Source organism: Dendrobates tinctorius, unplaced genomic scaffold (assembly GCF_039654945.1).
Source record: "Dendrobates tinctorius isolate UK_male_01 unplaced genomic scaffold, ASM3965494v1 ptg000209l, whole genome shotgun sequence".
Lineage (NCBI taxonomy): Eukaryota > Metazoa > Chordata > Amphibia > Anura > Dendrobatidae > Dendrobates > Dendrobates tinctorius.
Window position 1 is genome coordinate 4587501 of NW_027361876.1, and position 26865 is coordinate 4614365.

General features: G+C 45.8%; 1 protein-coding gene across 3 annotated transcripts in view; it reads left to right on the forward strand.

Annotated features, from left to right (window-relative positions):
- The first annotated feature begins 14867 nt into the window (after positions 1–14867).
- The window catches only part of CEP83 (centrosomal protein 83), a 90290-nt gene continuing 78292 nt past the window's right edge, over positions 14868–26865 (forward strand). For all 3 annotated transcript variants that reach the window (XR_012222101.1, XM_073554252.1, XM_073554253.1), the window contains exon 1: positions 14868–15019. The gene's annotated coding sequence lies outside the window, so the exon portion shown is untranslated. The remainder of the gene's footprint in view (positions 15020–26865) is intronic.

Consider the following 26865-nt stretch of genomic DNA (forward strand, 5'->3'; position numbering starts at 1 on the left):
GCTAGTGTGATGTCAGAGCGTGTTTTCAGTGCCGCTGGGGCAATCATCACAGTTACACACACACGGTTGACAACAGAGAATGCAGACAGGCTGACTCTGATAACATTTAACAAGGACTGAATTTCGCAACAGTATTTAATCCCTCCAGATGACAGTATCACAACCTAGAGTCACCCAACACATTTTTTTTTTAAATTGGTGATCAAATCCATCCCTTCCCATACAAGCCCCTTTTCTTCTTGTTACACGTTTTCAAAACCTGCTACTGACACATGTACCTCGAGGTCAGTAAGCTAAAAACAATGTTACGTTAATTAATATTTCCCCATCGGAGGCACTTGTGATGAGAGTGAGACCCTTCTTCCTTCATCAACCATGGTATCATGCCCCTTGGGCTAATTTTTGGAGACACTATTGCTATGCCTGGACACTGGGCACAGCCACCTCTTGTAAGAGAATGGTCAGCCATAATATACTGAGCAGCCATGATAGAGCAAGGCAGCCATTTTGTCAGAATCACACAAGTTGTAAAGGAATCTACTTCTACAAAAGAACTAATAGATGGAGGATGGCAAAATGAGATCATGTCTCCTAGCAAACTCAGCCGATGTGCGTAGAGGAAGATTGGATCAATCAATAGGGTCACAGGTCACCAAATATATGGCCAATATGCTTATACGTGATAGTGTGGTAGCGAAGTGTAGAGTAGTTAAAATGTCAGGATGTAAGAATTTAGGGACCTAGAGTGGAGACAATGATAAGATTTTAGGACAGTAGCCATAGATACCAATGACTTATGGGTTTTAGTGTTGCTTGGAGAAATGTTAATTAATATCTTCATATTATGTCATTATATTCTCTGTTCTAAACCACGTTTCTGTAGATTACCATGAAAACGCCTTAGAATTATAGTGTTAACGTCCTCTGCGGCAAAATGCAGCTTTCTTTGTTCTGATAATGTATAAGAAGCCCCTGTTACTGTCGATCGGGGCATTCCATCGCCATCATGCCACTGTGCCTCACCATGGCCAGGGCACAGAGCCTTACCACCGCTAGACCTCCTAGCAAATCTCTGCCTGTCTGAATTCCTGTTTTTGCCCGCATATTCCAACTCCTCTGTTATTCTGTATCTGTTTTGCCGTGTATCTCCGAATAAACCTTCAACCTCAGCTTGATAAGAGATCGTCTGTGGAACTTCTTCCCGACTCTTCCAGCTCTCAGTAGAACTTTTTCTTACAAGTGGCGATTGCCAGCCAGGAGGAGCAGCTCCGGAGAGCTGCCTCCAGAAGAACCACCGGAAGAAGCTGCAGATGAGGGCTTGGAGGTGGGAAGAGGAAGAGAAAAAATAAAAGAAACGCGTGTGGCCATACGTGAAACCGATCAAAGGAAGCCAGCCTGAAGGAGGACCTCTCGTGATCGCTCCGAGACCGCCTGCCCAATTTTTTATAAGAAAACCACGGACAAAAAAAAAGACTATAAAAAGATGAGTAACTAAGAAGAAGCTATCTACAAGGACGTGAGAATTTTTTTGTGTGCCCGGTAGCAAGAAGCTTTAAAAGGGCGTGGGGAGACGCCTGGCAAGCTAACGAGTGAGGCTGGAATCACGGCTGCACCTCTTTTTGATATCTGGTCGACCCCAAATTAGCTGCAGCGAGGTCTTCCATCTGAGAGAGGTGTGAGTATCTAACTTTGCTTAACCCCTTCACGACCTTTGACGCCACGTAGGCATCATGAAAAGTCATGCCAGAACGACCCATGACGCCTATGTGGCGTCATGACTTTAAAGCCCCCCTGCGGGTCGGGTGACCTAGGTCACTGAAAGGTCACCCGACCCGCAGATACAGGGGGCTTTGTTCTTCGCCATAGGGGGCGTGGCTTCGCCCCCACGTGGCTACGATCGCTCTGATTGGCTGTTAAAAGTGAAACAGCCAATCAGAGCGATAGTAATATTTCATCAATGAAAATTGATGAAATATTACAATCCAGCCATGGCCGATGCTGCTGTAGCATCGGACATGGCTGGAGACACCGATTCCACCCCCCCACCGGCGATTGCCCCCCCCGCAACTGAATGACAGCGGCGATCTGCCGCCGCTGTCATGATCTGCCCCCCTCCCATTCCCTCTGCTCCCCGCCAGCTTCCGATAACCCCCTCACTCCATCTCACCTCCCCCGGCACCTTCTAAGTCCCCGTGTCGCTCCCGGTGTCCGGTGGGTCCGGTTCATGGGCGCCGCCATCTTAGAAAATGGCGGGTGCATGCGCAGTGCGCCCGCCCGAATCTGCCGGCTGCAGATTAAATTCTTTCATTTTGATCACTCTCACAGTGATCAAAATGAAAGAAAAAGTAAATAAACCCCACGATTATCACCCCCATAGGTAGGCACAACTAATAAAATAAAGAAAATATTTTTATTTTTATTTTTCCATTAGGGTTAGGGTTAGGGTTGAAAAGAGGGTTAGGGTTGAAAAGAGGGTTAGGGTTAGGGTTGAAAAGAGGGTTAGGGTTAGGGTTGAAAAGAGGGTTAGGGTTAGGGTTGGAAAGAGGGTTAGGGTTGGAAAGAGGGTTAGGGTTGGAAAGAGGGTTAGGGTTAGGGTTGGAAAGAGGGTTAGGGTTGGAAAGAGGGTTAGGGTTAGGGTTGGAAAGAGGGTTAGGGTTAGGGTTGGAAAGAGGGTTAGGGTTGGAAAGAGGGTTAGGGTTAGGATTGGAAAGAGGGTTAGGGTTGGAAAGAGGGTTAGGGTTAGGGTTGGAATTAGGGTTAGCGTTGGAATTTGGGTTAGGCTTGTGGTTAGGGATGTGTTAGGGTTAGGGCTGTGGTTAGGGGTGTGTTGGGGTTAGGGTTGGAGTTAGAATTGAGTGGTTTCCACTGTTTAGGCACATCAGGGGGTCGCCAAACGCGACATGGTGCAACCATTGATTCCAGCCAATTTTGCGTTCAAAAAGTCAAACGGTGCTCCCTCCCTTCCAAGCCCTGACGTGTGCCCAAACAGTGGTTTACCCCAACATATGAGGTATCAGCGTACTCAGGAAAAATTGCACAACAACTTTTGGGGACTAATTTCTCGTGTTACCCTTGGGAAAATAAAAAATTGGGGGCTAAAAAATTATTTTTGTGGAAAAAAATGATTTTTTCATTTTCACGTCTCTGCATTATAAACTTCTGTGAAGCACTTGGGGGTTCAAAGTGCTCACAACACATCTTACATACGTTCCTTGGAAGGTCTAGTTTCCAAAATGGGGTCACTTGTGGGGGGTTTCCACTGTTTAGGCACATCAGGGGCTCTGCAAACATAATGACGACCGCAGACTATTCCATCAAAGTCTGCATTTCAAAACGTCACTACTTCCATTCCGAGCCTTGACGTGTGCCCAAACAATGGTTCCCCCCCACATATGGGGTACCAGCGTACTCAGGACAAACTGGCAACAACTTTTGGGGTCCAATTTCTCCTGTTACCCTTGTGAAAATAAAAAATTGCGGGCTAAAAAATCATTTTTTGAGTAAAAAAAAGATTTTTTATTTTCACAGTTCTGCATTATAAACTTCTGTGAAGCACTTGGGGGTTCAAAGTGCTGCTCACCACACATCTAGATAAGTTCCTTGGTGGTCTAGTTTCCAAAATGGGGTCACTTGTGGGGGGTTTCCACTGTTTAGGCACATCAGAGGCTCTGCAAACGTAACATGATGCCCGCAGACCATTCGATCAAGTCGGTATTTCAAAACGTCACTACTTCCCTTCCGAGCCCCGACGTGTGCCCAAACAATGGTCCCTCCCCACATATGGGGTATCAGCATACTCAGGGCAAACTGGACAACAACTTTTGGGGTCCAATTTCTCCTGTTACCCTTGTGAAAATAAAAAATTGCGAGCTAAAAATTCATTTTTTGAGGAAAAAAAAAGATTTTTTATTTTCATGGCTCTGCGCTACAATCTTCTGTGAAGCTCTTCGGGGTTCAAGGTGCTCACCACACATCTAGATAAGTTCCTTGGGGGGTCTAGTTTCCAAAATGGGGTCACTTGTGGGGGGTTTCCACAGTTTAGGTACATCAAGGGCTCTGCAAATGTAACATGATGCCCGCAGACCATTCCATCAAAGTCTGCATACCAAAACGTCACTACTTCCCTTCCGAGCCCTGACGTGTGCCCATACAGTGGTCATCCCCCACATATGGGGTATCAGCATACTCAGGACAAACTGGACAACAACTTTTGGGGTCCAATTTCTCCTGTTACCCTTGTGAAAATAAAAAATTGCGGGCTAAAAAAATCATTTTTTGAGTAAAAAAAAGATTTTTTATTTTCACAGTTCTGCATTATAAACTTCTGTGAAGCACTTGGGGGTTCAAAGTGCTGCTCACCACACATCTAGATAAGTTCCTTGGGGGGTCTAGTTTCCAAAATGGGGTCATTTGTGGGGGGTTTCTACTGTTTAGGCACACAGGGGTCAGCAAATGTAACATGACGCCCGCAGACCATTCCATCAAAGTCAGCATTTCAAAATGTCACTACTTCCCTGCTGAGCCCCAACGTGTGCCCAAACAGTGGTTCCCCCCACATATGGGGTACCAGCGTACTCAGGACAAACTGGACAACAACTTTTGGGGTCCAATTTATCCTAGTACCCTTGTGAAAATAAAAAATTGCCAACTAAAAAAAATTTTTTTAGGAAAAAAAAAGATTTTTTATTTTCACTGCTCTGCATTATAAACTTCTGTGAATCACCTGGGGGTTCAAAGTGCTCACTATGCATCTAGATAAGTTCCTTAGGGGGTCTAGTTTCCAAAATGGGGTCATTTGTGGGGGAGCTCCAAAGTTTAGGCACACAGGGGCTCTCCAAACACGACATGGTGTCCGCTAACGATTGGAGCTAATTTTCATTTCAAAAAGTCAAATGGCGCTCATTCCCTTCTGCGCCCTGCCGTGCACCCAAACAGTGCCCCCCCCCCACATATGGGGTACCAGCGTACTCAGGACAATCTGGACAACAACTTTTTTGGTTCAATTTCTCCTGTTACCCTTGTGAAAATAAAAAATAGCGTGCTAAAAAATCATTTTTGAGGAAAAAAAATGATTTTTTATTTTCACTGCTCTATGTTATAAACTTTTGTGAAGCACTTGGGGGTTCAAAGTGCTCACTACACATCTAGATAAGTTCCTTAAGGGGTCTAGGTTCCAAAATTGTGTCACTTGTGGGGGAGCTCCAATGTTTAGGTACACAGGGGCTCTCCAAACGCGACATGGTGTCTGATAACGATTGGAGCTAATTTTCCATTCAAAAAGTCAAATGGCGCTCCTTCCCTTCCGGGCCCTGCCGTGCACCCAACCAGTGGTTTATGACCACATATGAGGTATCGGTGTACTCAGAAGAAATTGCCCAACAAATTTTAGGGTCCATTTTATCCTGTTGCCCATGTGAAAATGAAAAAACTGAGGCTAAAAGATAATTTTTGTGAAAAAAAGTACTTTTTTTTTAAACGGATCAATTTGAGAAGCACCTGGGGGTTCAAAGTGATCACTATGCATCTAGATAAGTTCCTTGGGGGGGTCTAGTTTCCAAAATGGGGTCACTTGTGGGGGAGCTCCAGTGTTTAGGCACACAGCGACTCTCCAAACGCGACATGGCAAGCGCTAAATATTCCAGCATATTTTCCATTCAAAAAGTCAAATGGCGCTCCTTCCCTTCTGAGCCCTGCCGTGCGCCCAAACAGTGGTTTTTGACCACATATGAGGTATCGGTGTACTCAGGGGAAATTGCCCAACAAATTTTAGGATCCATTTTATCCTGTTGCCCATGTGAAAAATGAAAAAATTGATGCTGAAAGAAAATTTTTGTTGGAAAAATTAAAATGTCCTTTTTTTCCTTCCATGTTGCTTTAGTTCCTGTGAAACACCTAAAGGGTTAATAATCTTCTTGAATGTAGTTTTGAGTAGCTTGAGGGGTGCAGTTTTTAGAATGGTGTCACTTTTGGGTATTTTCTACCATATAGACCCCTCAAAGTAACTTCAAATGTGAGGTGGTCCCTAAAAAAAATGGTTTTGTAAATTTTGTTGTAAAAATGAGAAATCGCTGGTCAACTTTTAACCCTTATAACTTCCTAACAAAAAAATATTTTGCTTCCAAAATTGTGCTGATGTAAAGTAGATATGTGGAAAATGTTATTTAGTAACTATTTTGTGTCACATAACTCTCTAGTTTAACAGAATAAAAATTCAAAATTTGAAAATTGCAAAATTTTCACAATTTTCGCCAAATTTCTGATTTTTTCACAAATAAACACAAAAATTATCGATCTAAATTTACCACTAACATGAAGCCCAATATGTCACGAAAAAACAATCTCAGAATCGCTAGGATGCGTTGAAGCGTTCCAGAGTTATTACCTCATAAAGGGACACTGGTCAGAATTGCAAAAAATGGCCAGGTCATTAAGGTCAAAATAGGCTGGGTCATGAAGGGGTTAAATTACATTTGTTGATACTAGAACAGAGTAAAACTCGTCCTTGTAGACCACTGTAAATATGGAGTGGTTACGCAAACAGGCAGAGAAATATGCTGGCACACCCCAGCTGGAGGGGGTTAATGTGGAAACCACGTGGTTAAATTGTATGCGATGGTTTACCACAGAGAACAGGGAACTAGATAGAAAAAATTCGCTAGGTTAAGCTAATAGCCAAGTAGTGGCTTTGTGTAAGACAGTCATAACTTTTGATCAGGCTCTTGATAGGTAGCTTACACAGCAATATGTTAACATGATCACCCAGGGAGGGGCAGCGTATAGGGAGAGATTAGAAAAGCTGAGTGAGATGCTGGAGCTAGCACGGAAGCACAGAGAGGAGGGGTGCGAGCAGCAGCAGCAGCTGAGAGCAGTTATGTCACAGATGGACACTGCAGCTTCGAGACACAGTGCTGATGTAAATACAGTTGTAGACTGGAGAAGAGATTTAGGAGAATGAGTGAAGTAGTACATAACAAGATATAGTGTCCCAACAGCTCCAGCTTATGCAGACACAGTTGAGGAAAGATATATTGTCCTGACAGCTCCAGCACATGCAGACCCTAGGTTAGGTGTGATGCTGCTTCAACCCCGAGAGAAAAAAATACCAGGCCAAATGTTCCTGGTCCATCTTAAATTTATTAAAAAAATGTTGCCTAATTGGGAGGAAAGTGTTTTGTTAGGACGATGCAATCCGAGGTGAAGGGTGATGAGCCTAATGTTTTTGCGTGCCATTCTCCTCGGGGTGTATCTGCTGATTCCGGGAGGCCAGGAGTTCCGGGGGGGTATGGCCAGCTGCCGAGTCCCGTTCGGCAGAGCCCCCACGGGATCCCATGAGAGGTCCTCCCTTGTGTTATTTTTGTGGACATCTGGGACATGTTAGACGTTTTTGTCCCAGCCTTGTGCCAGGGATTGTTCCCCGAGAACCCCAGGCACCATTTAACCCCCAACAGACCCGGGAGTTCTCTAGACCACCTTTCGGAGTTAGACCTCCGTATCCAGCAGTGAATGACCCTAGGCAGTATCAGCAGTACAACGGTCTTCAAATGGTTAACCCAGTCTCACAGGAGCCTTCTGCTCCTGCTCCCTCCCCAATAGCTTTCACTCATCCGCGCCCGGAGGTCCATGCTATTCAGGGAGGGGTCACTCCTCCTCGTCCCTATGCTCCGCTGATCCCGGAGCTACGGGAACATGAGGACCGGACCCTGACTAAGGATCTCTTTGGGGCGGAGGTGGCGGCTGTTGGACGGAAGCCGTGTTCAGATGGGGGATGATTTATTTTTCGGCCTTCCCATGACAGGTAACACGGATTGATGGAGTGCTCCCCCTGTTCCCCTTACCCTCCTTGCCCCCCTTTCCCTGGGCAGGGACGGTAGACCTTATGTCAGAGGGAGAATAGAGGGGCTGCCTTGGGAAGACATCCTCATCGATACAGGAGCCTCAGTTTCAATAACATGACACAAATTGCAGTCACCCCCTGGACTGCCTGAGACTACACTTTTGTAGAATTTGAGGACTCCTGTATTCAAGCAGTAAAAAGTCGCCCAGTAAACCTGAGATTTCAGGACACGGGGATCGAAGCAAAGGGGTCTTCGATGCGCTTTTTGGGTAAACCCACAGTTACGGCACACTATTTTGGGAACTGATGTTTTGGGAACAATGGGAATTGTTGTTGATTTATGTAACAAAGTCTTGTGGTGGAACAAAGAAGCCACTATCTGTTCTGTAATTGTTCCTGTGGAGGAGGAAGAGGAGAGTCATAAATTACCCATTGCTAGTTTCGGAATATGTAATAGTGAGAATGTTGAAAATGCCGACAATGATGCTTTAAAGAATGAATTGAAGCAAAAGTTCCCTGAATTCTGGATCTCAAAGAAAATTGATTGTGGGTTAATGCAAACTCAGGTTAAAATTGATGGTGAAAAACTGCCACCTTTCCAGCGTCAGTACCGTATTCCTGAGGACGCAATCCCTTATATAAGGGTTGCAGTCAGTGAATTGGAGAAACAAGGTGTTGTTGTGAAAGGTAATTCTCCATGTAACAGTCCTATTCTACCTGTAAAAAAGGAAGATGGCAGTTTTCGAATGGTAGTAGACCTGAGACTTGTAAATAAGTACACTCCCTCAGCTGCTCACCTTGTTGCATCTGTCCCTGAAGTTATGTCGCAGCTGAGGAGTGATTGTAAAGTATTTTCTTGTTTGGATATTGCAAATGGCTTTTTCTCAGTACCCCTAACACCTGAATCTGCACTCCGCTTCGCATTCACTTTTGAAAATGTGCAATACTTGTTCACGCGGCTGCCCATGGGATTTCATAGTTCTCCTGTGTACTTCCATCAGGCATTAGCTTTGGTGTTAGAACCCCTGGGTTACGGAGACAAAGTCTTACAGTATGCGGATGATCTATTGATTCAAACTGTCGATGAAGGTGAACACAGAGAAACCCCTGAAAATGTTTGTCAGGCTTTACAAGAGGCAGGACTCAAAATGAGTCTAGATAAAGTACAATTGATGAAATCGGAGGTTAAATTTCTGGGTGTGTCTGTCTCAGCAGAAGGAAAGAAGCCCATGCATGATAGGGTTAAAGCTATTCAGGCTGTCCCCATACCAACTAACATTACTGAACTCAGAAAATTTTTGGGTCTTATTAATTTTTCCAGAGAATTTATTGAAGATTTTGCCAATTTGGCTAAACCACTGTATGATTTATTGAAAAATGCTGATGATGACTTTACCCCTGTAACTGTAGAAGGAGCAGCCTTACAGGCTTTTGAGGGATTGAAGAGCGCCTTTATGGCAGCTGCTGCATTGATTAACCCTGACCCTTCCCAGCCTTTCTACATTCAGACTCACACCGGTGATATCTCTATTTCTTCTGTGCTCCTACAAAAATGGCCCAAAGAAAGCCCAGAAGTGTCTAGTCAGTTGTATGCCCTAGGTTATTACTCCAGGTTGCTGACCCCCGTGGAAAAAGGATTCACTCAGTGCATGAAGCACCTACTGGGCGTGCACTGGACTATGAATCAAGTGAAGCATATAGTGGGATTTGCTCCTTTAATTCTACAAACCCCGCATGTCACTTTAAAAACTTTGCTGAAGGGAAAAGCTTCAGGTATTAATTCACAGAGAATGGCCCAATGGATCATTGATTTTGAGACTAGAGACTTACAAGTCGAAGTGGGTGAGAAATATCACTTAGCCCAGATGATGCAGTATGCAGGAAAAAGTCACGATTGTCAAATTGAACAGGCTAATGTTACTCCCTCTCCCTTCCGAGCAAACTTTCAAGAGGGAATCCCCTGTGCCTATATTGACGGAGCTCGCTATTGGCATCAGGGGCATTACGTCACAGGCTTCGCTGTGTGGTTTCCAGCTAAGCCATTGCTGCTGCAGTATAAACTCCCTGGTCATTTCTCCGCTCAAAGAGCTGAGTTGGAAGCAGCTTTACAGGTCATTCTCGTGTGTCCAGAGCCAATGAATATCTTCAGTGATAGCGCATATGTCGTGTCGTCACTCACTCTATATCTTAATGTATGGGCCCTTAGGGGGATGGTTGATTCTCAGAACAAGCCCTTGCAGCATGCAGACATTCTAAAACAAATTGAGCAACGGGGTAAAGAATTCCCAAAATTATGGTCCTTCTGTAAAATCAAGGGACACCAGAGGTTGATTCCTGACCCCCACATCCTTGGCAATGCATATGTAGATCACGCGGCCAAGGAGGCTGCACTCACAGGCGATGACAAATATCCTCAAAAAGTCATCACTGCAGTCACTGAGAAACCCCAAGAGCCCCCCCTTGTTTTTTCTCCTCTTCAAGATCTTGTAAAGACACAGGAGAAGGATGGAGACTCATCCCTGTTCAATTCCCTTGAGTCCCTGCCCATTGAGGGGGAGTGCTTGTACTACAAACGGGTTAATGATAGACTTGTGCCTTATATCCCGACTACAATGATTAGGTCTTTGCTCAAATTTTCAAGCTACAAAGGTGATTAAAATGGTTCATATCAATCAGTGTAGACTTCTTGATTATTTTACTGAGATTTCTGGTAAGGACTGATACTCCACTCTTTTTTTCTATTTTCTCCAGGACCGCTGAAGATTTTCATATTCGACTCCTAGGACCATGAACCTATTGGATGATCAGGAGAAGATGTTTCACACTATACAGTGGGACTCTGATAGTGTGAGAGGGGGAGAAGATCAGGAAAATCCAGAAGACAAAGGATGAGAAGAAAAAGATCAAAAGACTTGACTATTGTGCAACTTATTTTTTTTTCGGGACTATTTGAATTATTTTTTTTTATTATGTGTTTGTTCTATTTTTAGGGACATTTGCCTTACACACACGTGCATAAAGTGCTGAATTACCTCAATATTCTTATTTTCAATAATTCACCCATGAATATTACAGTACTGTATGTTGTACTCTGGATAGACTACAAGAGGGGGACTTGTAAGAGAATGGTCAGCCATAATATACTGAGCGGCCATGAGAGAGCGAGGCAGCCATTTTGTCAGAATCACACAAGTTGTAAAGGAATCTACTTCTACAAAAGAACTAATAGATGGAGGATGGCAAAATGAGATCATGTCTCCTAGCAAACTCAGCCGATGTGCGTAGAGGAAGATTGGATCAATCAATAGGGTCACAGGTCACCAAATATATGGCCAGTATGCTTATACGTGATAGTGTGGTAGCGAAGTGTAGAGTAGTTAAAATGTCAGGATGTAAGAATTTAGGGACCTAGACTGGAGACAATGATAAGATTTTAGGACAGTAGCCATAGATACCAATGACTTATGGGTTTTAGTGTTGCTTGGAGAAATGTTAATTAATATCTTCGTATTATGTCATTATATTCTCTGTTCTAAACCACGTTTCTGTAGATTACCATGAAAACGCCTTAGAATTATAATGTTAACGCCCTCTGCGGCAAAATGCAGCTTTCTTTGTTCTGATAATGTATAAGAAGCCCCTGTTACTGTCGATCGGGGCCATTCCATCGCCATCATGCCACTGTGCCTCACCATGGCCAGGGCACAGAGCCTTATCATCGCCAGACTTCCTAGCGAATCTCTGCCTGTCTGTATTCCTGTTTTTGCCCGCATATTCCAACTCCTTTGTTTTTCTGTATCTGTTTTGCCGTGTATCTCCGAATAAACCTTCAACCTCAGCTTGATAAGAGATCATCTGTGGAACTTCTTCCCGACTCTTCCAGCTCTCAGTAGAACTTTTTCTTACACCTCTATGCTAGTAGTCCTAGCTTCATCATAATTGTTTGGCCCTTCTGACCTGCCTTGCTTCCTTCATTAACCATGGTATCATGCCCCTTGGGCTAATGTTTGGAGACACTATTGCTATGCCTGGACACTGGGCACAGCCACCTCTATGCTAGTAGTCCTGGCTTTATCATAATTGATTGGCCCTTCTGACCTGCCTTGCTTCCTTCATCAACCATGATACAGCCCCTAGGGCTAATGTTTTGAAGACACTATATCTATGCCTACACATTGGGCAGTGGCACAACAAGGACATTAGTCCAAGGTTTATAATTGTGAATCCCTTGTGATGATGAGTGGCTTCTTCCTGCGTTAACCATAACAGCTCCTAGGGCAGATTGTTCCCCTTACACCATTTACACACTTAGCTGTCAGATCGCCTCCATCATCACTCTTACGGCACTTCTGATATATCACTGGCACTGCGTAAGTGGCGTACAAGTCCCGCTCTTCTGGCAAAAAAAACACAGGACTTCAAATAGTGTTTGTACATTCTAGAGAAGCAGTGGTGTAAAAACAATCGTGCAGCCCCTGACCAGGTACCCCCATGTTATATACTTGTTTACAGCATACATTTTTTTACTTTTACACATTTTTTAGCCTTTTCCTCAGCCCCCAGACCGCTTCGTAGGGTCCAGCAATTACTCACATTTTCCATTGACTTTCATTGGACTCACTATTCGTACCGAATACCCGAGTATTAGGCTGGAGTCACACACAATGAATAAAAAAATCGGTCCCATTTTAACGGTACGAAATCGCACAAAGAATTCTTGTCCAGGGATCCGTCTGTCATCCCATTTTCCGGCGATGAACCGATTTTATTCGCATCTAAGCATCAAATTGACATCCAATGTCAATGCCTGATGCTCTTTCCTGTTGACCTGGAGAAGTCTTGCGATTTAATCGCAAGTCACACGTGTGGAGCGTTTTCAATGCGTTTTTTAATCGCATCCATAGACTTGCATTGTCGAATCCGATCTGAAAATCGGTGACAATCGCAGCATGCTGCGATTGTCTCGGTCCGAGGAACGGATCCGATAAAAAAACGCATGATGGGAGCAGCACCATTGAATAACATTGGGACGAATGCAATGGGATTATTTATCGCATTACATTTGTCCGATTTTATCGCTAGTGTGACTCCGGCCTTAGGGTATACTCGGTACGAGTATAGCGAGCCCAAATACTTCAGTACTCGCTCATCCCTACTGCCACACCATGACCAGATTACATATTACCACTACATAGTAAATGAATAAATAATACCACATACAAAAAATAACGACTGCCACACCATTTATTACTACCACATAGTGACCGAATACAATATTGATCATTAAAAAAAACACAAATTCTAAAATTACCATAAGTGCCATTGTACACAAGAGCTCTGTATATAGCACACAGTGTATAGTGCAAGTGTATAGAGAATACCGTGAACACCAGTGCCATTATACACAGGAGCTCTGTACATATCACACAGTGTATAGAGCAAGTGTATAGATAATACAGTGATCACCAGTGACATTATACACAGGAGCTCTTTATATAGTGACAGTGTACAGGTAATACAGTGATCACCAGTAACATAATACACAGGCGCTCTGTACATAGTATATAGATAATACAGTGATCACCAATGACATTATACACAGGAGTTTTGTACACAGTCTGCAGTATACAGTGACTCACCAGTGACATTATACACAGGAGCTCTGTACTTAGTACACAGAGTATAGAAAAGACAGTGATCACCAGTGACATTATATACAGTTTTACCCATTCAGTTTTGATGACTGTGAGCTCCAATAAGCCTCCCTGCGCTGGTGCACAATATCCTGGGGGCCTAGTATGCAAAAGCACAAGAGATGGGGCCCGGAATTCTTTACTTCTGCCCTCTAGACCCCATACAGCAGAAAGAACAATAATGTCCTGATTGGCTGGGTAAGGTTAGTTTCACACTAGCGTTTATTCCATGCAGCGCACGGCGCCGATAAGCCCCGCCCCCTGCCCACCCCATCCGGTCATCGCCGCCTACTATCGCACATGGACGCTTGCGATCTGCGCACCCTATCTTTAGCATAGGGTGCACTGATCGTGCGCTAGTAGGATTTTGGCGTGCGCTGCGCACTTTTGAAGGTGCCCCGAGCGCGCCGAAATGCAACATGCTGCGTTCGGCGCACCTTCAAAAGTGCGCAGCGCACGATCTGCACACCCTATGCTAAAGATAGGGTGCGCAGATCGCAAGCGTCCATGTGCGATAGTAGGCGGCGATGACCGGATGGAGCGGGCAGGGGGCGGGGCTAAGCGGCGCCGAGTGGAATAAGCGCTAGTGTGAAACTAGCCTAACAGGCGCCAAAACATGTGTGGCAAGGATTCGAGCAGTCAAACCAAGCACCAGACACAGCTCGACGTGTGCAGAGCCCATCCGAGCACCCAGATACTCCAGAGATATCACTGAGCACGTTCAGACGTACCTTTCGGGTGGAATAAACACTTCAAAAGGAAAAATATATAATTTTAAATAATTTGCCTCCCCCCCCCCCCCAAGTTAAAAAATAAATACTAAAAAAAGCTTATTGCTGATTACTGATTTGTGAAAATAGAAAATGATTTCATCCATGATCAGATGAACGTTTTCAGTTGCCACCCCCCAGCAAAAAAAATGCCATAAGGAAGCGAACAAGACATTACATTTTCCCAGAATGATATTACTAAAACTACAGGTCGACATGCAAGAGAAAAAAAAAATCACACTGCTCAAATGGCGGGGAAAAAAAGTATGGGTCTCGGAAAAAGGCGACACAAGAGAAAATCTTTTTTTTTTTCCCACATTTCTGATTTTTTTAACCACTTCTTTATCTCCCATTCTTCGGTATATCTTATGGTAAGTAGGCAGGGAAAGCACTCAGTCCTGAAGGTGCTGATGCCAGAGCGGTGTAATCACGCTGCACACAGCAGCGCCGCCAGTCAGCCCGCTCCTAGTGCACGGCGCGCGCCCTCCCGCGCCAATCCCAGCGTAGTGACGCCGTACTGACTGCGCATGTGCGCGTCTCCAGGAGGCGCTGGTGGCTTCTCGGAAATTACGCGGCACCCCACCCTCCCTCGTGTGATAGTCCTACACCAGATCCAAGGAGGGAGGAGCTACGGCGCCATTTTTAAAATGTTCACGAAGAAACTAGTTGTGGTTCTCAAATGAACACGCGTTGGCGCCTGCACCTCCTGCCACTAGAGGACGGTGAGTGGATGTTTACTAATATGGAATCTGGCACTTCAGTGTGTAGTGGGGGGTCCCCAGTCCCGTATAGGAGCAGGTATACCCCAGAGGGGGTGTTGCTATGGGAACAGGACGCTTGCTGCAGCTCTTCACCTGTCACTTCCCATGGCTGTCCCTGTGCAGTGATTTTTCAGGCTGGATGTCTGCCTAATCTGCACCATGGGGGACTGGTGCAGTCACTGGCATCATAGTGAGCAGAATGGGGGCCTTGTAGAGGTCTAAGGTCTCAGCGATAATGATCAGATTCATGGCACTCATTGATAAACTAATAATGGCATCTGCTCATCTAAACAGACCGACAAATGCCTGATCAACCAGTGGAAAGATTTTTAAAGGGATAGTCCTGTCTAGCCTGATCACTTTTCTTTTAAAAAATGGCCAGTAAAAAAAAAAGGTGCTGACAACCTATGTTCACAGAACAATCATTCTGTGCAAGAGTTGTCAGCGATCATGTGACCACAAGTATGCAATAGAATACTCCCAGCCACAATCAGATTAGAAGGGTGGATCTACTTGCGTGATGTGAGGATTTACAAGTCTGCAGTAACACAGTAACTGCAAATTTGGAGCGGACAAACTCTTTTAAGCCAGTTTTAAATCCATTGTAAATCATTGATCTCAGCAGCTGATTGTCCTTTGCAAACTGGAGATGTGCTGCTGAGATCAATGGCAGCCTGTCGCACAGAATGATCATTTCAATGATTGTACCATGAACATAGATTTGTCAACCTATGTAACACTCCTCTTATACTGGCTAATTCAGGCTGTTACATGAAAACAGATCAGTATACTCTGAAGCCGATTGGTGGTCGTCTAATGGACAGATGGTTGTTCTTCAAGAACTCACCGCTTCCTTCTTACCAGGGGATGTATGTTCTTGATGACTGACAGTTCAGATCAATGGCACGATTATACCCCTCTCCCGAAATGTGCACTTTGCTTCTGCAACATCGGAGGAGCAGGGGTACTGATGCTGGCCAGATCCAGCCAGCTTCAGAGGAACTCTTGCAAGCTGTATATCACATACAGTAGCTTGTAAGCTTCGCTGCTTAGGGTACCGACCACCACTTATAGACTGCAGAGGTGGCTAGTAACCTAGACCATGAACTGTTAACAATAGAATTAAAAATCCTGCCTTTCTCTTTAACAGAGAAGAGTTTTAATATGAGGTAAATTGCTAAGTTTCATAATTTCAAAAGCACTTTGTAGAGATGGGTGAATACATTTGCAGCCACGCTTGTATTCCATGGCTACTGGACGGAAGCCATATGAACTGCATTCTACTTGCCGCAGTTCCTATCACTTCTGATTTGTAAGCAAGATGTCATCGTTGCAAAATGATGTTGTGCTGCTGAGGTGACGTGGCCCGATGTGGGCCCCCTCTGCTAATCGGGCCCCATACGCCAGTCAGGGCGGTAATGCCTTGATGGCAGCCCTGTGCGCCAGCCTAATAATCAGAAGTGATGTCGACAGATGGCAATTTGTAAGGCTTCCGTGTGGAGGCAGCATCATAATGTTTTGGCTTCTAAGACTGTTCCATACACATGGACTTGACAGAGGAAGTACAGGGGTTAAAACGTATCTATCACCACATTTCACATTACTATCCGCATTCATTATTAAATACATCTCTTAGATTTTTCCCAGCAAGTACACCAGCCTCATCATATCTATGTCAAAATGGCCATATAATCCTCACTTTTAAATGAGCATATTATAAATCCACATAGAGCTGAATTTTCACAAAAATTTCGACCTCTATTCTGACATGGCTTTTTCAAAGTAAGTACATCAGCTACATCAGATCTGTTTTTTTTTCATAATGTAAGCCATTTTGTAACTTGAAATCTGGTGACTGATCAGTTTTGAGTCAAAACGACAAAATGTAATTGTACAACACGTACAGTACAGACCAAAAGTTTGGACACACCTTCTCATTTAAAGAGTTTTCTTTATTTTCATGAAAATTGCAGATTCACTCTGAAGGCATCAAAACTATGAATTAACACATGTGGAATTATATATTTAACAAAAAAGTGTGAAACAACTGAAAATATGTCTTATATTCTAGGTTCTTCAAAGTAGCCACCTTTTGCTTTGATTACTGCTTTGCACACTCTTGGCATTCTCTTGATGAGCTTCAAGTGGTAGTCACCAGAAATGGTCTTCCAACAGTCTTCAAGGAGTTCCCAGAGATGCTTAGCGCTTGTTGGCCCTTTTGCCTTCACTCTGCGGTCCAGCTCACCCCAAACCATCTCGATTGGGTTCAGGTCTGGTGACTGTGGAGGCCAGGTCACCTGGCGTAGCACCCCATCACTCTCCTACTTGGTCAAATAGCCCTTACACAGCCTGGAGGTGTGTTTGGGGTCATTGTCCTGTTGAAGAATAAATGATGGTCCAACTAAACGCAAACCCGATGGAACAGCATGCCGCTGCAAGATGCCATGGTAGCCATGCTGGTTCAGTATGCCTTCAATTTTGAATAAATCCCCAACAGTGTCACCAGCAAAGCACCCCCACTCCATCACACCTCCTCCATGCTTTACGGTGGGAACCAGGCATGTAGAGTCCATCCGTTCACCTTTTCTGCATCGCACAAAGACACGGTGGTTGGAACCAAAGATCTCAAATTTGGACTCATCAGACCAAAGCACAGATTTCCACTGGTCTGATTACCATTCCTTGTGTTCTTTAGCCCAAACAAGTCTCTTCTGCTTGTTGCCTGTCCTTAGCAGTGGTTTCCTAGCAGCTATTATACCATGAAGGCCTGCTGCACAAAGTCTCCTCTTAACAGTTGTTGTAGAGACGTGTCTGCTGCTAGAACTTTGTGTGGCATTGACCTGGTCTCTAATCTGAGCTGCTGTTAACCTGCGATTTCTGAGGCTGGTGATTCGGATGAACTTATCCTCCACAGCAGAGGTGACTCTTGGTCTTCCTTTCCTGGGGCGGTCCTCATGTGAGCCAGTTTCTTTTTAGCGCTTGATGGTTTTTGTCACTGCACTTGGGGACACTTTCAAAGTTTTCCCAATTTTTCGGACTGACTGACCTTCATTTCTTAAAGTAATGATGGCCACTCGTTTTTCTTAGCTGCTTTTTTATTGCCATAATACAAATTCTAACAGCCTATTCAGTAGGATTATCAGCTGTGTATCCACCAGACTTCTGCACAACACAACTGATGGTCCCAACCCCATTTACATGGCAAGAAATCCCACTTATTAAACCTGACAGGGCACACCTGTGAAGTGAAAACCATTTCCGGTGACTACCTCTTGAAGCTCATCAAGAGAATGCCAAGAGTGTGCAAAGCAGTAATCAAAGCAAAAGGTGGCTACTTTGAAGAACCTAGAATATAAGACATGTTTTCAGTTGTTTCACACTTTTTTGTTAATTATATAATTCCACATGTGTTAATTCATAGTTTTGATGCCTTCAGAGTGAATCTACAATTTCCATAGTCATGAAAATAAAGAAAACTCTTTGAAAGAAAAGGTGTGTCCAAACTTTTGGTCTGTACTGTACATATCGGTGATGAAATGTGAATTTCTACCCTATATTTTTCAAAGCAGTTTTTGAACAAGTTGTAACTTAAAGATAGGGGTGTCTCTATGGTTTGTCTTTCCTTTTTATGGCATAACCAGCAGGGCTGTGGAGACTGTGTCCATTTTGGTGGAGTCAGTATAAAATAGACCGACTCCTAAAATATATAATATATTGGGTACAGTAATTCAATGCAAGATGTGCTGTAAAGGTTTTCATAACACTTTGGGAAAGTTATGAGATGTCCTATAAATGTCTGTTCTGTTCCTGATCTAAGGCTGTGTGCACACGCTGCGGATTTTGCTGCGGTTCCGCAGCGGTTTTGGCTGCTGCGAACCCGCAGCAGTTTCTGCTGCGGTGTACAGTACCATGATTCCCTATGGGAATCAAAAACCGCAGTGCAGACGGTGCGGAATTTTCCGCGCGGATTATCTGCGGTTTTCAATCCGCAGAAAGAATTGACATGTCAATTCTTTCTGCGGATTCTCCTGCGGTTTGCCATCTCCTCCATTGAGGAGATGAAAAACCGCAGGACAAAACCGCTGAGCAATCCGCAGGTAAAACCGCAGGTCTTTTGACCTGCGGTTTCACCTGCGGATTTTACAAAATCCGCGCGGATGAATCCGCACCTAATCCGCAGCGTGTGCACACAGCCTAAGGATCTCGGCTTTTAGTTGAGATGAATCTGTGCTGCAGAGGAGTCTGAGGTTTGGATTAATGACTCAGCCCTGGAAACCATGGACATATGTGTGAGATATGGGTAAATGATGTCTACTTGATATCATTTTTCTATTTGATGAAATTCTTTATCAGATGCTGTGGCCCCAAAATACTTGTTCCCAAACTCAGCCCCCCACCCTTGGGATTCCCCAGGAACAATGTGTTTCTGTAATTAAAGGGAATCTGTCACCCATATTTAGTGATATCATGTAAAGATATCACCCAATTGTGCGTCCCATAAGGATTCTATTAGGATTTTTTATTCCCCCTGACCCCGCACCTTTGAGGCATAACTACCTTTTTTTTATCATTTTGGGTATGTATGCAAATCGCCGCGGTCCGGTCCGATGGGCGTGGCTTAGTGGCCTTCTCTCCCCCCTTCGGCTTGCTGAACGTAATCTTCACCTGTGAATATCACAGATAACGTTGGTTTCCGCACTTGCGCATTGTAAAGGCCTCCGACGCCTGCGCAGTATGCTTTACCCAACTGTGGGCGAAGCATATAATTGCTTCTGTGCATGTGCCGGTATTTTCCAGCGCGGTCTATTCCCCGAAAGTCTTCACATGCAGTACACACTTCCTGGGCATAGACCGCGCTGGAAAATACCGACTTTGTGACGCAACAGCAATATCGCTGTGTGTGGCATGCATCAGCGGCTGGCCCCCCCACCGGGTATCGCTGATCGTGCAGGAATGTCCTGGGCCATTTTTTGATCGTTGGTCTCCCGCTGGCCAGCATGCATCGCATGTGGCAGCGGGAGACCAACGATCAGCGAGCTCCCAGCGCTGTAAGCAGACGCTGGGAGCTGGTATCCAAGGTAAATAGCGGGTAACTAAGCACGCGCATCGCTTAGTTACCCGCTGTGTACCCTGGATACCAGCGTGCTCACGCTGGGAGCTGGTATCCAAGGTAAACAGCGGGTAACTAAGCGCTGCGCTTAGTTACCCGCGTCGTGGCTGTTCCTGATCACTGGTGAGATCTGCCTGTTTGACTGCTCACCAGCGATCATGTAGTGATGCACCAGCGATCCTGACCAAGTCGTATTGTTGTCGGGATCGCTGGTGCGTCATATAATGTAACAGGACCCTAACTGTTGTGAACTCCTTTGCTCGGATTTCTGAGCCGAATCTCCCTCTGGTGGTTACTGAGAGTAGTGGAGCTGGCCAGGTGGATGGAGGTTCTCCACCTGACGATGATAATTGGGAATCTGGGATTGCTGGCTGGGAGCATATAATGGAGCTGGCTGCTCTTGAAGGTTGCTGGTGATTTTTTTTTTCCCTGTGTGCACTTGGAGCTCTTTTGTCCCCTGCCTGATCTGCATGGCTCAGCTAAGTGATTCTTTTGCTAATCCTTTGCATCTAATCTGGTTTTGTCTTTTTTTCTTTGCTGCTAGGGTTCAGCGTGCGGCCTGCTGGGGGCAGCGCTGGGCCCTGCTTCATATGTTGCAGCTTGTTCAGTCCCCTGTTATGTTAGTATCTTTTTGCTTGCTGCCAGTTTATACCAGAGTGCTGATCTAGCGGGTGTGAGATCGTGTGATCTCAGGTCTTTTTGTGTATCAGAAGTGTTGGACTTTTTCAGGGTTTTGTACGTGATTGCAGACAGTATCTTTTTCTGTCCTGTCCTGTCTAGACAGTTTGGGCCCCACCGTTTTTGCACAGTCTGTTCTCTGCCTGTGTTTGTGTCTCATCTTGTCTCACCGACAATATGGGTTTGGGGGCTGTCTATTCCTTTGAAGATCTGCTCCAGGGCAGTTTAGTTTTCATCTTTCTGTCTTTAGGCTTGGTTAGTCCTCCGGCTGTGACGAAGCGTCTAGGGCATCATAGGAACGCTCCACGGCTACTGCTAGTTGTGCGGATAGGATCAGGGGTCTGCAATCCACTTAGTTACTAACCTCTCTGGTCTTCTGGTGGCTTAGCCTGTTCCTGCCATCCTCCTCGGTGACCCATTCATAGAAGAATCGCCAGCCTAACCGCAGTCTCTAGGGTACTCAAAAGAAGGTAAGAATTGTAAAAAAAAAAAAAAAGGTTGAATTTTTTTTATATTTATTTTTTCCTCTGGGGCCGTAGGAGGATGTTTTCTTTAATGGAGATTAAGCAATTATCTCATCGTGTTGAGCATCTTGCTGCTGAAGTGCAGGGAATTTCGGCCTATCTCGCTCAATCATCTGCTGTAGAACCAAAGATCCCTACTCCTGATGTGTTTTCTGGGGATCGGCCTAAATTTTTGAATTTCAAGAATAACTGTAAACTATTTCTTGCCTTGAAGCCTAATTCATCAGGGTGCTCGGTGCAGCAGGTTAAAATTGTCCTCTCACTGCTGCGCGGTGATCCCCAGGATTGGGCTTTTTCTCTGATACCTGGAGATCCTATTCTGGCTAATGTGGATGCGTTTTTCCAGGCCCTGGGGTTGTTGTATGATGAACCTAATACTATTTGTAACGGGGTCTGCCAAGCTGGAGTACCTCTTTCAGTTCCACCCTGTGTTTTCGAAGGTCCGCTCTGCGTTGGCTGGAGTCTGAATGAATGACGCTGGCTGGAATTCCTTGGTTACATGGGCGCATATAAAAGATCACTGCTTCTCCACGTATTTCCAGTCTGACAACACTTTACTCGCAGGACACAATATATCACACAGATACAGAGGGCAGGCCAATAGAAAAGCGGCAGGCCAGACATGCATTAGAGAAGCTGCAGGTGGCCGGAGCCTGCCGATGTTTACTGTGGGAATTACAAAGGAGGGGGGAAGGGCGGACAAAAGGAGAATATCGTGTCCCCTCTGCCCAGGGGCGCAGCCTGTGGGCTGATGCATTAGGGACATGCATTTCACATAGAACCTATTATACATACATATAACTGCACAACATATTCTGGGTGCTGAGTGGTTCTGTAACACTATTTATCAAGCTGAGAAGATCTTATTGGCACTGAACCAGGGTCAGGATGCTGCGGAGTTATACTGCCAGAAGTTCCGAAAGTGGGCGGTCCTTACTAAATGGAATGATTCCCTAGCAGCTCTCTTTCGGAAAGGTCTGGCAGAAACCGTAAAAGATGTTATGGTGGGATTTCCTGTCCCCTCTGGTCTTAACGACTCCATGTCATTAGCCATTCAAATTGATCGACGTTTACGTGAACGTAAAAGTGCGCGAGAGGGTGTGCTGCCTTTTGAACAAACTTCTGAACCCATGCCTCTCCTACTGTATCCTCACCCATCCTTGTAGACTGTGAGCCCTCGCGGGCAGGGTCCCCTCCCCTTATGTACTTGTGTGTCCCTTGTCTTACACATGTTTATTATACTTGTCTATATTTCCCCTTTTCACATGTAACGCCATGGAATAAATGGCGCTATATAAATGCATAATAATAATAATAGGGTTAGAAATTTTCTCCTTCTGAACGTAACTATGACGTGGGGAATCTGGTATTATTGGCCATGAAGTGGGCATTTGAAGAGTGGAGACATTGGTTGGAGGGAGCTAGACATCAAGTTGTGGTCCTCACCGATCACAAGAATTTGATTTATCTTGAATCAGCCAAGTGCTTGAATCCTAGACCAGCTAGGTGGGCCTTGTTTGTCACGCATTTTAATTTTGTGGTCTCCTTTCTTCTGCGCATTAAGAATGTTAAGGCGGATGCCCTTTCTAGTTTCTAAGAGTTTCTTTGCGGATTGTCTTGACGTGACCGAGCCTACGACCATTCTAAATGAGGGTGTAGTTCTTTCCGCCATCTCTCCTGATTTGAGACGTGGCCTTGAGGAATTTCAGGAGGATAAACCTGAACGATGGCCTATGGGAAAATTGTATGTCCCTGACCAGTGGAGGAAAAGAGTAATGTCTGAAATTCATTGCTCCATGTTGGCTGGTCATCCAGGTATCTTTGGTACCAGAGATTTGGTGAGTCGGTCTTTATTTGGTCGTCCATGACAGCACCACCTGAGAGAGGGGATCTGCCCTTCAGGAACAGGAAATCCTACAGATACATAAGGACGACACCTCTACCACGCATCAGTTGGTTTCCTGTTCCTGGAGGACAGGATTCCCTACAGATCATACCATCATGGACGAGGAATCCCCAGGCCGGCTGTCCTACTCAGGTAGCGGGAGGGTCTCTTACCTCAGTCAGTGCGGGGTCCCCTGGTTGCACCACGGTGGGCCTTGGCAGGGCTCCACGATGGTGTGCAAAGCAGGTGGGAGCGGGGTCCGGAGGATGCCCGTCTCCAGGGCTGGTGCCGGCAGGTATGTAGAAATTTTACCCCTGGACCCCGGATCCTGGCCCTCCTGATGCGGTCGCCCCGCGGTCCGGGTCGCTGTCTGGGGCCGGCTGATACGGCATGGTGGCGGGCATGGAGTGTCGGGTCGGACGGCGCCGTGCCGCTGTCTGCCTGCGCGTTCACGGAGGCCGGAAGTCAGATGCCGGACGGCTTTTTCTCTCTTGTGCGTCGCCGGTCGCGGCGCGGGCGGCGAGGCACAGGCGGTGGAGACCATGGACGTCTTGGGAGGGGGGAAGCGAAGCCCCTGGCCATGACACCTGCTGACCTGGATTTCCGGGGGGGGGGGGGCATGGATAAAAGGCCACAGAATCGCTGCAGGGTTGCTTTGGCCCATTTACAGCGATGGATGGGCAGCAGGAACGTGCCTCGGAGAAGCCCCAAGCAAGCTCCCAGCTGAAAAAACGAACTGGACAATCCAGCCGCAGAAGATCCTCCAGGCTGAAGGATCCAGCTCGCCCCCCATGTGATCCGGTGCCTACGCCTACTGCTCAGGGTAAGAGATCTTCGTGAATGTGCCCTGATGCAGTGTTCCCCTTATTTTTTTTTTTTTTTCTCCTATAGGGGAAGAAATGCTCTGGTAAAGCGAAAAATAGGGAGTGCGCCCTTTGCAGTTGTCCCTTGCCAGACGCCCACCCTAAAAAGCTGTGTCAGTCATGTATACGGTAGAGGAGAAAAAAAAAAAAGCTAGGGGACGGTAGTCCCTGATTACAATACACACTTCCTTACACTTTCCCCACTTCTGCAGGTGGCGGAAGAAACCCCTGACTCACTACAAGTCTAAGGGAAATTATTAGAAAGGAAGTTAAGGCTCTAAATTCTTTATCCCAAGGGGAATCCTCTAAGAGGTAAAAGGGAACCAGTTATCAGAGTCGGACTCCTCAGCCGGCCCTAGGGGAAATGAAGATTCCTCGGAGCCCTTAGCTTCTTCCTCTGCGTCCTCTTCAGAGGAGGACTCCAATCGTTTCTGCCTGGGTCTAGAACAGGTGGATAAATTGGTCAAGGCAGTAAGGGCCGCCATGGGCGTATCAGACACAAAACCAGAACGGTCAGCAGAGGACCTGATGTTCGGCGGCCTAGACCCCAGGAAACGTAAATCTTTCCCATTAAATGGCAAGGTCGAGAACCTAATCAATAGGGAATGGAAGAAACCGGAAAGAAAGGGTTCCCTGCCTCCGGTCTTTAAGCAACGATATCCCTTTGTGGACCTCTTGGTGATCAGATGGGATAAAGCCCCAAAATTGGAAGCGGTGGCTAAAGCATCCAAAAAATCTTCTATTCCCTTTGACGACATGGCCTCCTTGAAAGATCTGCTGGATAAAAAAGCAGATTCCTATCTGTAAGGGACATGGGAAATGTCAGCTGGCGCTCTAAGGCCGGCGGTAGCAGCTACTTGCACAGCTAGGTCTATAATGGTCTGGCTGGATCAGCTTGAGTCACAGTTAGAGGACGGAGCCTCAAGAGAGTCCATCCTGAAGAGCTTTCCTACAATCCTGAATGCTGCATCCTTTGTAGCCGACGCTTCGGCAGATATGGCAAGGATGGTGGCCAAAGTCGCAGGTTTATCTAATGCGGCCCGAAGGGCGATATGGCTAAAATGCTGGCCCGGGGATATCCAGGCCAGATCCCGTCTTTGCTCCATACCGTGTGAGGGAGAATACCTCTTCGGTCCAGTCCTAGATGATCTCTTGGAGAAAGCTGGGGATGATAAAAAGAAATTCCCTACCCTGCCAACCCCTTCCTATAGGCACCCTTTCACTAGGAAGAGATTTTTCCGTAGGAGGTCATCCAGAGATCGAGGCAGATAGGAAGATAAGAGGAAGAAAGGTACTGGATTTATGTTTGGAGGGGGACCTCAGGAAGGATCATCCCGTGAGACCAAGAAGCCTCCCTAATGACTAGTGGCTCCGGTGGGGGGTAGACTATCTGCCTTCTACCCAGCCTGGTCGCAGATTTCAAACAGTAGCTGGATCCTGGGGTTGGTAGCCTCAGGTCTACGGCTAGAATTCTTCTGTTTCCCATGCAATAGTTTTAAGATCACCCCTCTCAGGTCTTCCCTGTCAGAACAAGCTGCCTTGGAGGCTGAAATCCGTAACCTATGCTGTTAAAAGGTCCTGATAGAGGTACCGGAGGCAGAGAAGGGCAAAGGCTTCTACTCCCCTCTGTTCCTGGTCCGTAAGCCGGATGGTTCTTACAGGACCATTATCAATCTGAAAGCACTCAACAAATTCTTGGTCATTCGGCCATTTAAGATGGAAACAATCAATTCCACAATAAAGTTACTGTTTGAAAACTGCTTTATGGTGGTGTTGGATTTAAAAGACACCTATTACCATATACCCATCCATGCGTCTCATCAGCATTTCCTTAGAGTAAGGTTCGTTTAAAGGGGTCGGTACAGCATTTCCAAAATGTCGCCCTTCCCTTTGGTATTGCAGTCGCCCCCCGAGTATTTACTAAGGTTATAGCAGAGGTTATGGCCCATCTGCGTGAAGCAGATATCCTGGTAATCCCCTACCTGGATGACTTCCTTATTGTAGGCAAAACAGCAGACCATTGTCTGGATCAATTGCAGAAAGCGAAGGCGGCCCTAGAGCGATAAGAGTGGCTACTAAACATTAAAAAGTCCCGCCTACAGCCCATGAGAATTCAGCAGTTCATAGGCCTAATCCTAGACTCGCAGAATCAAGAGTGTCGTCTGCCACCCGAAAAATGAATTCGCCTACGTTATCAGGTCTTGAACGCTTCCAATAACCCCACCATGTCTCTTAGGAAAGCAATGTCTCTCCTAGGTTCCCTCTCGTCCTGCATCCCCGCGGTCCGGTAGGCCCAGTTCCATACAAGGGTTCTACAGGGCGAGGTTTTACTTCATCAAAAAATGCTTGGGGGTTACCTAGAAGGCCAGTTTACGTTGTCCCAACGTACTATAAAATCCCTTGGTTGGTGGCTAGAGGAAAACAATTTGGCTAGAGGGGTGCCCTGGGAATTTAACATTACCCGGGTAGTGACCACGGACGCAAGTCCAAGTGGTTGGGCAGCCCACATGGGGGAAGTCTTAGTTCAGGACCTATGGGATCACCATCAGGTGGAAATGTCCTCCAACCTGAAAGAGCTAACAGCCATAGAGCAAGCGGTTAAAAGCCTCCTTATGTATCTATAGGGTCACCATGTTCGAATATTCTCCGACAATCAGGTCACAGTGGCTTACATCAATCACCAAGGTGGGACTCGTTCCAGACCCCTAATGAATGTAGCAGAGCGACTGTTCCAACTGGCAAAGCAA